This window comes from Epinephelus lanceolatus, chromosome 15 (assembly GCF_041903045.1).
Source record: "Epinephelus lanceolatus isolate andai-2023 chromosome 15, ASM4190304v1, whole genome shotgun sequence".
Lineage (NCBI taxonomy): Eukaryota > Metazoa > Chordata > Actinopteri > Perciformes > Serranidae > Epinephelus > Epinephelus lanceolatus.
Window position 1 is genome coordinate 15,346,048 of NC_135748.1, and position 12,985 is coordinate 15,359,032.

Consider the following 12,985-nt stretch of genomic DNA (forward strand, 5'->3'; position numbering starts at 1 on the left):
GTTTAGGGCAGTGTGGAAATTTCATGTAGGATATGGTTCAACATTTTGAAGAGCCCACAGGAATGACGCTCTGCAACGCTTTTTTTCCCCTCTGAGTGAGGACTGGAATATATGCAGTTCACATAATCCAGTCAAAATAATATAGATTTTTAATTGCCTGAAGATCCACTCATTACTGAAAGTGTATACAATCCAAGAGAGACAATAAAAACTAATGGAATGGTCAGAGTTGTCACACTGAAATTTAATTATGGTGTGCTGATGGATTCATGTCGTCAACTCATGCAAAGAGTAACATAACAAGTAAACATTCGACCTTAAAAGTCACAGGCAGTTGCCCCAGTGAATTAAGTTTTTTTTCTCAGACTACAGCTGCTGCAAGAGGCAACAAAACATCCTTTCATTTTATAGTTATATTTTACCAATATATGTAAGACAAGAAACTTGGCCCTGAGCAAGATTGACTGTCCGCTATTGACCAATCATAGGACTGCAGTGTTCACTGCGACACCTTTTAGCACCAGATCTGTGAGCTAGGTACCCCAACAGAGGGGGGACCAAAAACGGAGACTGTGCGGAACGATATTGGTACCATCCACAACTTTTCACAGTGGAAACGGAAAAAAAGCGCTCCAAACTGAACTGAACTGTGCTGCTTGGTGGAAATGGGGTTTTATTTGCTTTCTCTCTGAGAATTAGTTGAGGAGACTGATGCCACAATCAAGTATGTATGTTCAGTACAGAGCTGGAGACGGGAGGTGATTAGCCTAGCTTAGTATAGAGACTGAAAGCAGAGGAAAAAGGTAGTCCTGGTTTTCCATCCCATTCTCATTGTCAGGACACTCTGACAAGCCAGTCAGTGTGTGATGATGATGATGCCACCCTTAAGGGCTTTCAACTAACTCCAGTGTAAACCCATCTGCAGCAATACCTGACACTGAGAGCAATTGTCATTGTATAAAGAGTGAGAAAGTCTGCATAGGGTTGGAGGGAGGGTTGAGGAAGATGGGTCAAACAAAAACCAGACTTTCACCCAGGAGATTATATTTCATGTCCTGTGTGAAACCAAAAGAAAATGCAACACAACTTTACGTCACTTACATACCTACATCCCGTGTGAAACCAGAAGTCAATGCTGTTTTAACATAACGTTATGCAATTGAGGTACAGTCGCGCACACTGACATCACTTATCCACTTTCTTTACATATCAGACATACTTATCTTAACCCAAAACATAACATTTTTTTCTATACCTAACAGTGAATATTAACCACATGCTACAATGTGTTCGGGCTGTGCATTACATAGATACGCTAAAGGTTGCCCTGTGCATCACTCTGTAGCTGGACATAAGACAAAACATCAGGAACTGATGATCTGTGAATGAGAACAGTTTGGGCTCTCTCAAAGGCAGGAAAATCTCCTAAAAACCCTCCACCTGGGCGGCACGGTGGTGTGGTGGTTAGCACTCTTGCCTCACAGCAAGAGGGTTGCCGGTTCAATCTCGGGCGTGGGAGCCCTTCTGTGCGGAGTTTGCATGTTCTCCCCGTGTCAGCGTGGGTTCTCTCCGGGCGCTCCGGCTTCCTCCCACAGTCCAAAGACATGGAGGTTGGGGACTAGGTTAATTGATAACTCTAAATTGTCCATAGGTGTGAATGTGAGTGTGAATGGTTGTTTGTCTCTATGTGTCAGCCCTGCGATAGTCTGGCGACCTGTCCAGGGTGTACCCTGCCTCTCGCCCAATGTCAGCTGGGACAGGCTCCAGCCCCCCCGCAACCCTCAAGACGATGAAGCGGTTAGAAGATGAATGATCTGTTGTTTGCCAAAACTTAGTTAAGCAAATAACTCTCATAGAGAGCCAGGCTAACTGTTTCCCCTTGCTTTTAATCTTTATGCTAAGCTAAGCTAATCATACCCTGGCTTTAGCTCCATAGAAATTATTTGACATTTTGGGACATTTTCAGTGAAAGTCCAAAATCATATGTCCAAAATGCTGAAGTATTTCTTCCACACATGGCACCAAACAACAGATTTAACTTTGTTTGGAAAAAAAGAAAGAAAAAAAGCATCACAGTCATTTTAATATTAATCATATTAAATCATTTAATCACCCTAAATATGAGTCACTGCTGTGAGTGTAAATGACTCTCCTTTATCTCCTCCTTCAGTTTGTATCTCTTATTATACAGCTGTCGGTGCATTCATCTTTCATGACTGATGGCTGTCAGCACTGTGATGACAAAGCTGAGGTACATTTCATAAGCCGCACCATATTGTATACAGCCATTACTGAATTAAAGAATGTAGCTTCAATAATTTCTGTGTCATCGTACCTAATCTTTGCTGGCCCGCTCACACAAGATTGATCTCCCTCCTTCTGGATCTCTTATAGCAGTACAAGAATTTTTTTTCTTTTTTACAATGATTTATGTTCCATCTGCTGTTGTATCTGCTAGTAAACAAGTGAATTTTGGAAAGCTCCTTGGCAACACTTGTGACAAGCCCCTTTAGAACTGTGCCAAACATGACAATGACAAATTTTGGTACACAAGCTAAATGAATGGACACCTTCTCTGGGGTAGAAAAGCCAAAGTAATGTCCGGCTTTTTTTTTTACATTATTTTGATGTGGTTTGCACGTTTGCTAAAATTTGTCTGGCTTCCCACTGAAATACATCCGCGGTGAATGTGTCGTGATGGCCGTGACAGCCAAGATGGATGATTCTAAAGATAAAGACAAATGGACCCACGCATGCCAACTCAAAGTGAAAAAAATATGATAGTTAATTAGAAAAATGAAAATGTAGGAGGAGCAGAATCATCCTTTTGATGAGGCAGTTGGGACTAAGATAGCAGAACCCCGCCTGTGTGTTTGGGCCAGTGAGTGTAGGCATTGACCAGTTATGGCTGTGAGTCATTTATCTCCAACCCAGTTGCTGCTTTCGTATTGAACAGGACTCAATCAGGCCAGCGCTGAATGCCAGCTGGCTTTTAGGGCAGTGAAAGAGAAAAAAAACAAACAAATGAAAAAGAGAGGCCAAATTAATGGATGCCAGCACAAGCGAGACCCAGCTCTTACTCTGATTAAACATCAGGGCCATCAAAGGGGAGGAAGCCATTAGAGATAGATTGTATTGGCTTTGTGGCGATCTGTGCTTCAATTTTAAAGAAAGACATGTCAGCACAGAGAGGTCTCTCGCCCCACACCAAGGATGTGTTTGGTCAAGCCGAGTGATAGGAGAATAGCTTTCAAATATATATTGAGTTTTCACTCATTCTGTACAAAAGAAGTGGTGGAAGCTGCGCACAAACAGCTCAAGGCAAAAGAAGAAGAAAAAACATGGCACAGTACAATCGCTCTGCAGAATCCATTATTGGTGACCATGTTTGCAAAGACTGTGCTCTGTGAATGAGTATCTTGTTGCCCAAAAATGTAAAATCTAACTCTAAAATGCCCTGAGAGTCCAGAGAATATTACCATCATTAGTATAATTGCAAACATTGCCAACCGGTGGCACGCAACATCATTTATTCTGCATTAATGTGAGGCAGTTGGTACGTAGTGACACTTTGAAAGATTTCGCTGCTCATTGTAAAGTGTATGCCGTGCCTGTTCGGTTTCAAAGCTCACTGCCCTGGGTACCTACCATCTGGTTCATCCCTGTGGATGCCAGCAAGTTGTAAGCCAAAGGCGGGGCGCTGAGGTTCCTGCCACCAACTCGAGTGTAATGATCGATTTTCACCACGCATCCCACAGCCTTGGCAGGCCAGAAAGAGGAAAGACACTGGGCTTCTGAGCACAGAGTAATCTCCCCACGACACGGTGTTTGACACATGTGCAGCTGGGGAGAGATTGTTGAGATTTGTGCATTGATCCGCACACTGGCCCTCTCTACAGGCTCGCTCATTTGAATAAAAAGGGGGGAATATTTTCGTAGAGCGGCGAGAGACCATCAAAAGAGTCAATATGTCTCCATGAAGAATGGACTGAGGGTCGTGATCCACAGGGGACGTCTCGAGGAGAATGAGGGCCGATGTGAATAACTAATGAGGTAGAGGGCGATGTGCAGGGAAGATGATTGGAAGGAAGGAAATGGGAAGTAATCAAGAACTAACTGGAGAGAAAGAGATGTAATTTTTTTGCCTTGAATGACATGCTAATAGTCTCATTCTATACGACAGGCGAGATGAATTGAGAGGTAAAGGACATGACACATACAGCGTTACAGTTCTGTGTCATTAAGATGAGTTATTTAAAGCAACTCTTGTATAAGTCCTTTTAAATATTTGACCTCAGGTGGGACTATTAAAAAATGAGCATGCTTAATGCATAGCTTAATGTTAGATCAGTAATGTTGTTTTAGTGTGAATATTTTCAGCATCAAGCACTCACACTTACTGCATGGGCTTAATTATCATTTAACGCAGACTGCTCATAGTTCAAAGAAGTCAAAAGAGATGTGTTTTAATTAACATACAAACCCTCTCCTGTGCATATGGCGTCTTTATTGCTTAGAACTAGTGGATAAAAAAACAGAAGCCAGGTAACATTAGAAAGCACTTTTTCTTTCCACTCATAAATTTGCTGGCCACAAAGACAAGCCTCTTATCACTAAAAGGTCATAAACTAGCTCGAGGGGGCCGTTAAGCGTGTCCTCTGGCTCTCTCTCTCTCTCTCTCTCTCTCTCTCTCTCACTCCGATTTCACTGTCATGCCAGCCCAGGAAAATAGTTCAAATCATAGGGACCCACTTGTTCATCAGCGATTTGGGAACAGAGCCACGTCGGAGCAAACAGGCTCGAGTCCGAATCCTGCTAATGAGGACAAAAACTTGAATCGCAAAGAAAAAATCTTTAGCGACGCACAAACGGTCAAAGCACATCTGAGGCGAAATGATGAGAAATCGATGTGTAAGAAGATTCAAACACTTCACAGCCCCGTTTAAATGAGTTACAGCCTCACGTCCGGTGTCTTACTCGACCCTTTTTTAACTCTGAGTAGTAAAACTGCAAATCCAGTCCTTTTTTTCCTCCTTTTGACCCAGCGGGAACACAGTGATTAATTACATCTTCGCGCATTGTCTTCCATCTGGCAGGGTTACTTATCTCCCCAGGATGAATGACTGCTTAAACTGCTACCGTTTCATGTGCAGTTGGGTCTTTTTGCCACTTTTAGTGGTAATAATTTGGGTACAAATGAACCATTTTCTCCAGTAATTGAAATGATTTCCTTATTAACATGTACATTAGCAGTATTTTTCATGATATGCATAGATATTACCCCTGCTAGACCACAGGGTATTCCTATATATATGAGTGAAGACAAACTGTTTATGGAGCATATGGTCAGAGGTTTGTAGCCTACTGTAAAACATGCTCAACAAACTCATGCATAAAAATGAAAAGTTGAATTTACATGCAAAAAACACACACTTAGCCTGATCCAGTATGACTGCAGTTGCTACAGTTGATCTGGTAGAAGCTGATTATGGCTAACATTAGCTAAGTTTAGCTAGGTATTTCTGAAGATTTGACACTAGGCTACTCAGGAAGTTTGTTAATAAAAGTAAATGTTACAACATAGTGTAACAGTAGCATTAGTAGTGAAGAGACTCTGTGATATCAGTTATTCAGGAATATCTCTCCAGAGTTCAATGAATGAACATTCATGCTCATGTTTACGTCTCCTTTAACTTTTGTGATAAAACTATTAAAATGTCTATCTTTGACATGCTAAAAATATTAGCTGGCAACAAGTAACTGGCAATACCAGACCAAGTTAGACTCTATCGGCAAAACTTTTGAGTGTATTAATTCGAGCAACTGTGCGTTTTGTTCAAGCTTCAACCTTTTGCCGCTTTTTGACACAGAAATTTTTAAAACTCACTTGTTTGAATTTTTTGAAGGCTTAAGGTTATGTATGATTGAGGGTGTGGGTGTTTTAGATAACAGGTTGACTGCTAGTTATCACCTTGGGCTCTTTAGCACTTCAGACCAAAGACTCATGCTTAGACGAACTGTCTTCGAACGCTGCAGAGAAAAGCTGCTGCGGTGTGAGCTGGCAGGTCTGAGCTTGACTCAAGCCGGCTGATGGTTTCACTGGCAGCTGGTCAGATCACCGGTGGCTGGTTTTAGAAAGTAAAGCACATCACCTGTTTCTGCAGCCAATCCCCTTGTAGTGAAGTCTGCTGATCAAGTCAAAATGACCACAGATGGTGTGCTCTGTCCCGGCCGAGCCCTCTGTTTCCATCCTCCAGAAGGGGAGTACAGAGAATTGTTGCATAGAGATGATACAGCATCTCATCTAGTTGCATTCATTGATGTGAACAGGCAGGGTTTTATAACGCTGCAGAAGAGCGCATTGCAAGAAGTTCCTTGTTTCAACTCGTCTTGTCACAAATCTTTGGTCTGAACTGGGCTTTAGTCAGATCCACCCCTCACTCCTCCGAAGATCAACCCTCTCGTTCAAATATGGTCAACTTGGGTCACATCTGGCTCCAAAAATCCCAAAGGGTGACGGCCAAAATGCCAAACTTGAGGCTTCAAAATTGAGTAGTAATGTGCCAACTTCCGGGTCTATCACACAATACCATTGGGGCTTTTCTCTATAGACATCTGTAAATCAATGGGTGCATTTTTTTTTTTGAGCATCTCAACTCCCATAAAATGACTCATTCCACCTTCAGGATTTGATCTACTCAGTCCGATAACATTTGTGAAGTCTAGAAGAGCTGCAAGATTAAATAATTTTATCCCCATGAAGTCAAAGTTAGCCAAGCGTTAAACCAGAATTGGCTGGCAAAAGTCTCAAGTGTGCCTGCCCTATGGGCTCAATAATGTGGATGCAGTGGTGATCATCCAGGTAATTTTAATGTGCAGTAGTTGAACATTTTTGCCTCATGCACCACTGAGTAACTTCCCTAGAAAGAATGGTGTCCGGCCTCCAACACTATCCAGGTATGTTAATACTTCCATAGAGTACACAAACCAATGGGTGATGTCACCTAGTCTACATCCATTAGTTTTTATACAGTCTATGGTTTTGTTCCTTATGAATTCAACTTTTCACTTATAAGAGGAAGAATGTGTTATTTCTCCTGTCAAAAACAACACAGTCTGGCTTTCAGGCTGACAAGACTTTCAAGAAATTCATGATACACTATTTGACCTCACATTGTCTCCCATGTGACACATTGGTTGCTATTTCATTTAACCACATGTCAGATGAAAACATGCCCAGGTTGCCCATATGAGTTTTGCCGCTCGATACAATTCAACTCGTGTCCAACTCACTTTGGTCTGATGCTTCAAAGTATACCCTATATAGGCCTACCTCTGCGGTCTGGTATGAGGTACAGGAAGAGAAGACTGCCTCTGTGTGAGCAGGGAGCTATAGACAGATAATCAAATAAACAGGTGCTGAAGAAGAGAGAGATGAAAGCTAAGACAATCTTGAGATTGGAGGGTGAGAGAAGAAGAGAGGGGAGAAAGAGATATGTGATCCTTAGTGAAATGAACACTGCTGAGTTATTCATGCGGTCTCAAAGTGAAACTTCAAAAACCGTAGAAAACATTGTAGATATCTCATCTTTCTTTTCCTTTGTTTTTTGAGAGAAAGGCAACATGTAAATCTCAGGCCTGTTCGCTGGAGAGGTACGACTGTAGTAGTTTAAAGAATACACAAGTTCCCAGGTTCATTAATTACCTGACATTTGCTTCTTCTACTTGGAGGGGAAATAGATTTCTTTCCCTGTGTTATTCTTTTAGTCTTTTGAGACATCCTTTGAGTTTGTGAGAGAAAAACATTGCAGCAAGAAAGTATTTGGATCCTGAGTATTAGTGATTTGTCTACCAGGCCGCTATTTCAGCACATTTCAGAAATGTATTGCATGTCTTTTGAATTCAGATCACTTGGTCTAAAATAACGAGCACTTACTGACAATGTAAAAGAGAGCGCATAACTCAGCTGAGGCTTCACTGTCCTCTTAGTTTATTATTTTAATAAGAGAAAACTTTTAAACTTTTTTTACCCGTGTGTAATTTGATCCACTCTTATGTTGTTACACTTAATAAGAAGTTACTGCAGGAACCTGCATAGCTTAGCTTAGCTTAGCATAAAAACTTCAGAGAGGGGGAAACAGTTTGCCTGGGTCCACTCAAAAGTAAAAAAATCTACCAATTAGCACCCGTAAAGCTTACCTGATTAACATACCTTTTGGGTTCTGTGTTCCCCGGGTCCTATGTTCCCCATAATATAGGGACCGGGGAACATAGGACCCTTTTTCGGAAAAAGGGTTCTATGTTCCCCAGGTGCTGAACATAGGGGGGAACATAGGACCCTTTTTCGGAAAAAGGGTCCTATGATCACCCCCTATGTTCTGCACCCAGGGAACATAGGACCCTTTTTCCGAAAAAGAACTTCCTCCCTTGGTTGCATGTCACAAATGTGAATAGGTCTCAAAATGTCAAACTATGCTTTGAGCAAGGGCGATTGCTCTGAGACAACAAGGGATTGACGGCGCTTCACATTTCGAGCTCTGTCCCATGCAGATATTTGCGAGTGGGCTCTTCTGACAGAGTGCCCTCCGGAGTTCCTTGTTTCCATAAGCGATATAGCTCATTTTCACAGTTTGTACAGCACAGTTCAGGTGTTTAAACCCATTTGAAAATCTTTGAGGTGTGTTTTGCTGTGGCTCTATGGCATGAGTGTGGTTGAAAAATGGCTTCAATTAAATGTTCCTTTTATAAGTTACTGCCTCGCTTCAATATGACAGATTTTATGATGTAAACTTAAAGTGAGCTTCCCCTGTTTGAAAGACCAGCAGCCGCCACTGGCCTTGAAGTAGTTAAATGCTTAAATAATGGAGGTTTGTCAATTGTCACATTCTGAACTGGCTAAAGTCTTTCTCAGAATTTCATTGTATCATTGGCTGTCCGGCTTAGCCACTACACATTTATCAAATGAATTAATGAGATTATGGGTTATGACTAACATAGCCAGTACACTTTAGGACTGTGGCAAATGGCATAGAGGGGGAGTGAGCTATAGACCATGGAGGTTTAGTTTCTTGTTCTGGCAGTTATTAAAACATAAAAATAGCAATTGGATCGCACTTTATGTTCTATAATACACTACCAAGTTTCAAAGCTTTTATTTTATTACTGTTTGTATTTTTTTTTCTTTGTATGCCACAGCAGAGCCAGAAAAAAGTAAACCTTTCTTCTATACAGGCTGTGTTATTTCGGAGGTCGTGCAACTAATTTTGCTGAACACGATTTTTTGTTGATTTGTCTTTCTCTACAGTGCATTGGAATACAGTCTTGTCATTCCAGTACTGTATCTGAAATGGTTACCGGGATACTTCATGGGTCCATATCTTTCACAAAGTAACATTTCTTAAGTTTAATTACCCTGCTTACTAATATACAAACAAATGAGACCAAAGACGTAATTTAGATGAATATCACAGCAGACATGATAGAAGACTTGGAATAAGATTCAGTGAATCTCACAAACACATTTCATCAGGAATTCAAACATATGTCACCCCATATAACCTGCAGTTTTGAAGTTAGTCTTTATACATCTTTCTGCACTGAGGGAAAGCCAGAACTTTAGAAAAACATGCTGGAGCCACAGTGTCTGGGGAGGCAAGGCACGAAAGTGTCCAGGCTTTGATATAGCTCGTTGCCTGCCTCAATGTGTCTGTGAATATTGAATCAATGAGGCACCATAGCACAGAAAAACCAATATGTAATTTCCCCCCAGACGCTCCCTGGGCCTTTGCCTGTTTGCACCCAGGAGAGAACAGCGTTCATGTAATAGCCGTCATTCAAGTGAAAACCGCAAATGTGGCGACCACGCTACTTTCTTAGAGAGACTCTGTTCACACTCAATCTTCAAAGTGTCTGTCTCTGTAGAAAAGACTCTTGGTAACTTGTGTAAATGTTCACTGCAATGCTCAACATAAACTGTAGTTTATAACAAAGGGAGGGTAAAAAAAAAAAGTATACGCCTTTTTATTCCAAAGTTTGCATGGCTACAAAAGACCTTGTCATAATTAAAAAAGAAATTTGATATGAAAGTGTTTATACATGCACATACATGAGAGAACTAAACAGCATCAAAGAGGCCAGATCACCTGTGCCCAAACTGCAGGTGCAACACTCAAAAATAAAGCACCTGATTTGTATGATATGTCAAGTGGAACATTCTGGATAATCATGAAAAATACTGTATGATAAACACAGACAGGCTGCACTGACAGAGAGAAAGAGCAGTACAATCTAAAATAAACAGGGGCATGGAGCACACATACTGATAACTGGCATGCATTAAAATATAACTCACCCTTGTTGCTATGGTGAGTAATTTACTTCAAAGTCCTCCTTTTCATTTTAAGAGTTAAAGCTGGGGTTAGTGGTTTTATTTTGGCATCACTGGGCAAAAATTCCATGTTAGCCTTTCAGCATATTGTAATTCAATTGGTCCGAGAAAAAATTGGAGTTCTTCACCTCCTCTTGGCTCTGTTCTCAGGCTTTAGAAAATCCAGCCCATGACAGGAGACTTTGACCAATCACAGGTCATTTCAGAGAGAGGGCATTCCTATTGGCAATTCTAAAAATGCAGATCGGTATGCATGTCCCTTTGGTCAAAGCCTGATTCAATGATAGAGAATCCTGCAGAGGAAGTTGCTACTCTAGCATTGTTAACAACTGGCTACAGCTGCAATGTAAAAGGAAGACAGACTTATCAAAAGGAGAGTCTGACAATAAAGGCAATAAAACATGAGTCAATATCGGTGCAGTTTTTTAGAGATGGATAGAACGTATTGCAAATTGTTTCATCTTCTGCTATCTGAAGCTAAAGGCTACAGCTTTCGGGTTCATGTTTATGTAGCTAGCCAGAACCTCGAATCACAGTGTGTCTCAACAGGTTTTAGAGTTATGTACCGTCAATCAGCATTTGCAGCAACTTGACTGACGGTCCATCTTCAGAGCTGCTGTATGCCCCCCCACCCCGGCGAAGTCTAGCCTATTGGGGAGCGAGGCAGAGGGACTCCAGAGTGTGCTGGCTAGCAAATTCTTGTCTTCCTTGTGGTCTAATAAACAGAGGGGGCAAGAGTAGAGCAAGGAGGAGCTGAGAATAAAATCAAGTAAATCAGTGTAGAAAACACTGGGTTACTGTATGCAGCATGTGCACATGCCCATGGTCATTTGGTGGGAGAGGTGTAGGACAGAGAGGGAAGAGCTGCAGGATGAGGGTGTATATTAAAATTCTAACATTGACAACAGCTCAGTTTGACAAACCTTTCAGAATAAAAGCTCCTGACTGACTTTAATTTAAAAGTAAATGTTGTGTAAATGTACGTTTGTATGTAATTTACATTTTGACCTTAGTTTTGAGACACTATGTTGTCAGAGAAACAGTTTGTGATAAATTGTGTGTAATTCTTTGCCATTCCTTGTGCCTCATCAAGTCATGACTTCACACTAACTAAAAATATCTAATGTGTCACTCTAATTTAGCTCACATTAATTCTCCAATTTTCCACTCTGGTGATGGCAGCGAAATGTATTAAAGTGTGAATCTTTGTAAATAAGAGATTTTATCAGAAACATGCAGATGCCAGCAGATTTCCATTACTCCTGAAAACTTATTTACACTGTGAAATTGTCCGTCAAATCTTTAAATTACTTCCACATTATTGGATTATTGTGTTTTCACTGCCAAACGTACAGATGGTGTTTTCTCTCCTCACCTCTATATATGAAGATCAGACATGTAGCAAAGCAAGGAACAGAACATGCAGTACATTCACTTCTTAATGAGTACGTGTTTGAAACTTACCGATGACAGATAACAAGGTACAAGGGTCACACACACACACACACACACACACACACACACACACACACACACACACAGAGTTTAGATTCAAGGTCTCCTTATCTGAAATAACACATATCTATTTATTGATGGTTTGGGCTTGTGATTGACACATTGTTCATGTAATGATGACACGTAGAGCTCAGAAATGTAGTTTTTTTTCCCCTGTTATTCATGTATTTTTCATAACACATTACTGTAGCAACTGACTCCAGGTAATTTCAGACAATATCATATGGAATTAAAAGTATAATATCAGGTAATGACGGAAAATAGAGATAATAGAAAGAAGAAAATCACCCACAGCTTGCACAGAAGCAGCAACACGTCAGAGCCAGCAGTGGTTCCTTTCTCATGCTAAACATGAGCACATCATTTCATGGCATGGCATTGCTATGCACCGTTATTAGCTGCACCCACTAGTTGGATTCCACTCTTTCAGTCTTTGCACACTGACTTTCCGCACACATTTTGTGTCCACTTAACTCCGATCTCATCCCTCTGCCTGAGCAGGAGAACCAGATGATGAAAGATGACCTAGATTGCTTTTGCGGAGCCGGGCTGTGTGCAGTCACTGTGTGAGTGTGTGTGACAGAAAACAAGGTGGCGTATAAGCTAAGCTAGCCTTATTCCCCCTGGCCCTCATCAACAAAAGGCACAAACATTGCAATTCTCCACAGGCTGGTGGAATTAAAACTTTCCAACCACTTATGCATGCCTTGTCTTTATGTGTACACTTTAATATCTTTGCACAACGATGCTTGCCAGACATTCTTGGCAGCCTACCTTGTATCCAGCCACGATAATAAGGAAAGCGTTATTTTGCTAATTTTGCCTTTCTCCAGGGAGATCCTCCATCCAAATAGGGCAGCTGTGAATCTGTAAACACTGCCTCAAAAGGGAAAGTGCGTATCCAACCACAATGTCCTTGCGCCATCATCTCAAACGTACCACTTAAAGGGATATTTCACCCCAAAATCAAAATATATTGGACTATTTGTCCTTGTACCTGTGGTGCTATTTATCAATCTAGATTATTGTGATGTGGTACCAAGGGTTGGAGATATTGGCAGTAAAGATGTCTGCTTTCTCTTG

At 41.2% G+C, this 12,985-nt stretch overlaps 1 protein-coding gene across 2 annotated transcripts in view; it reads left to right on the forward strand.

Moving 5' to 3' along the window:
• Positions 1–12,985, forward strand: part of alk (ALK receptor tyrosine kinase) — a 477,599-nt gene that overhangs the window by 19,576 nt on the left and 445,038 nt on the right. The gene's annotated exons all lie outside the window — the stretch shown is intronic.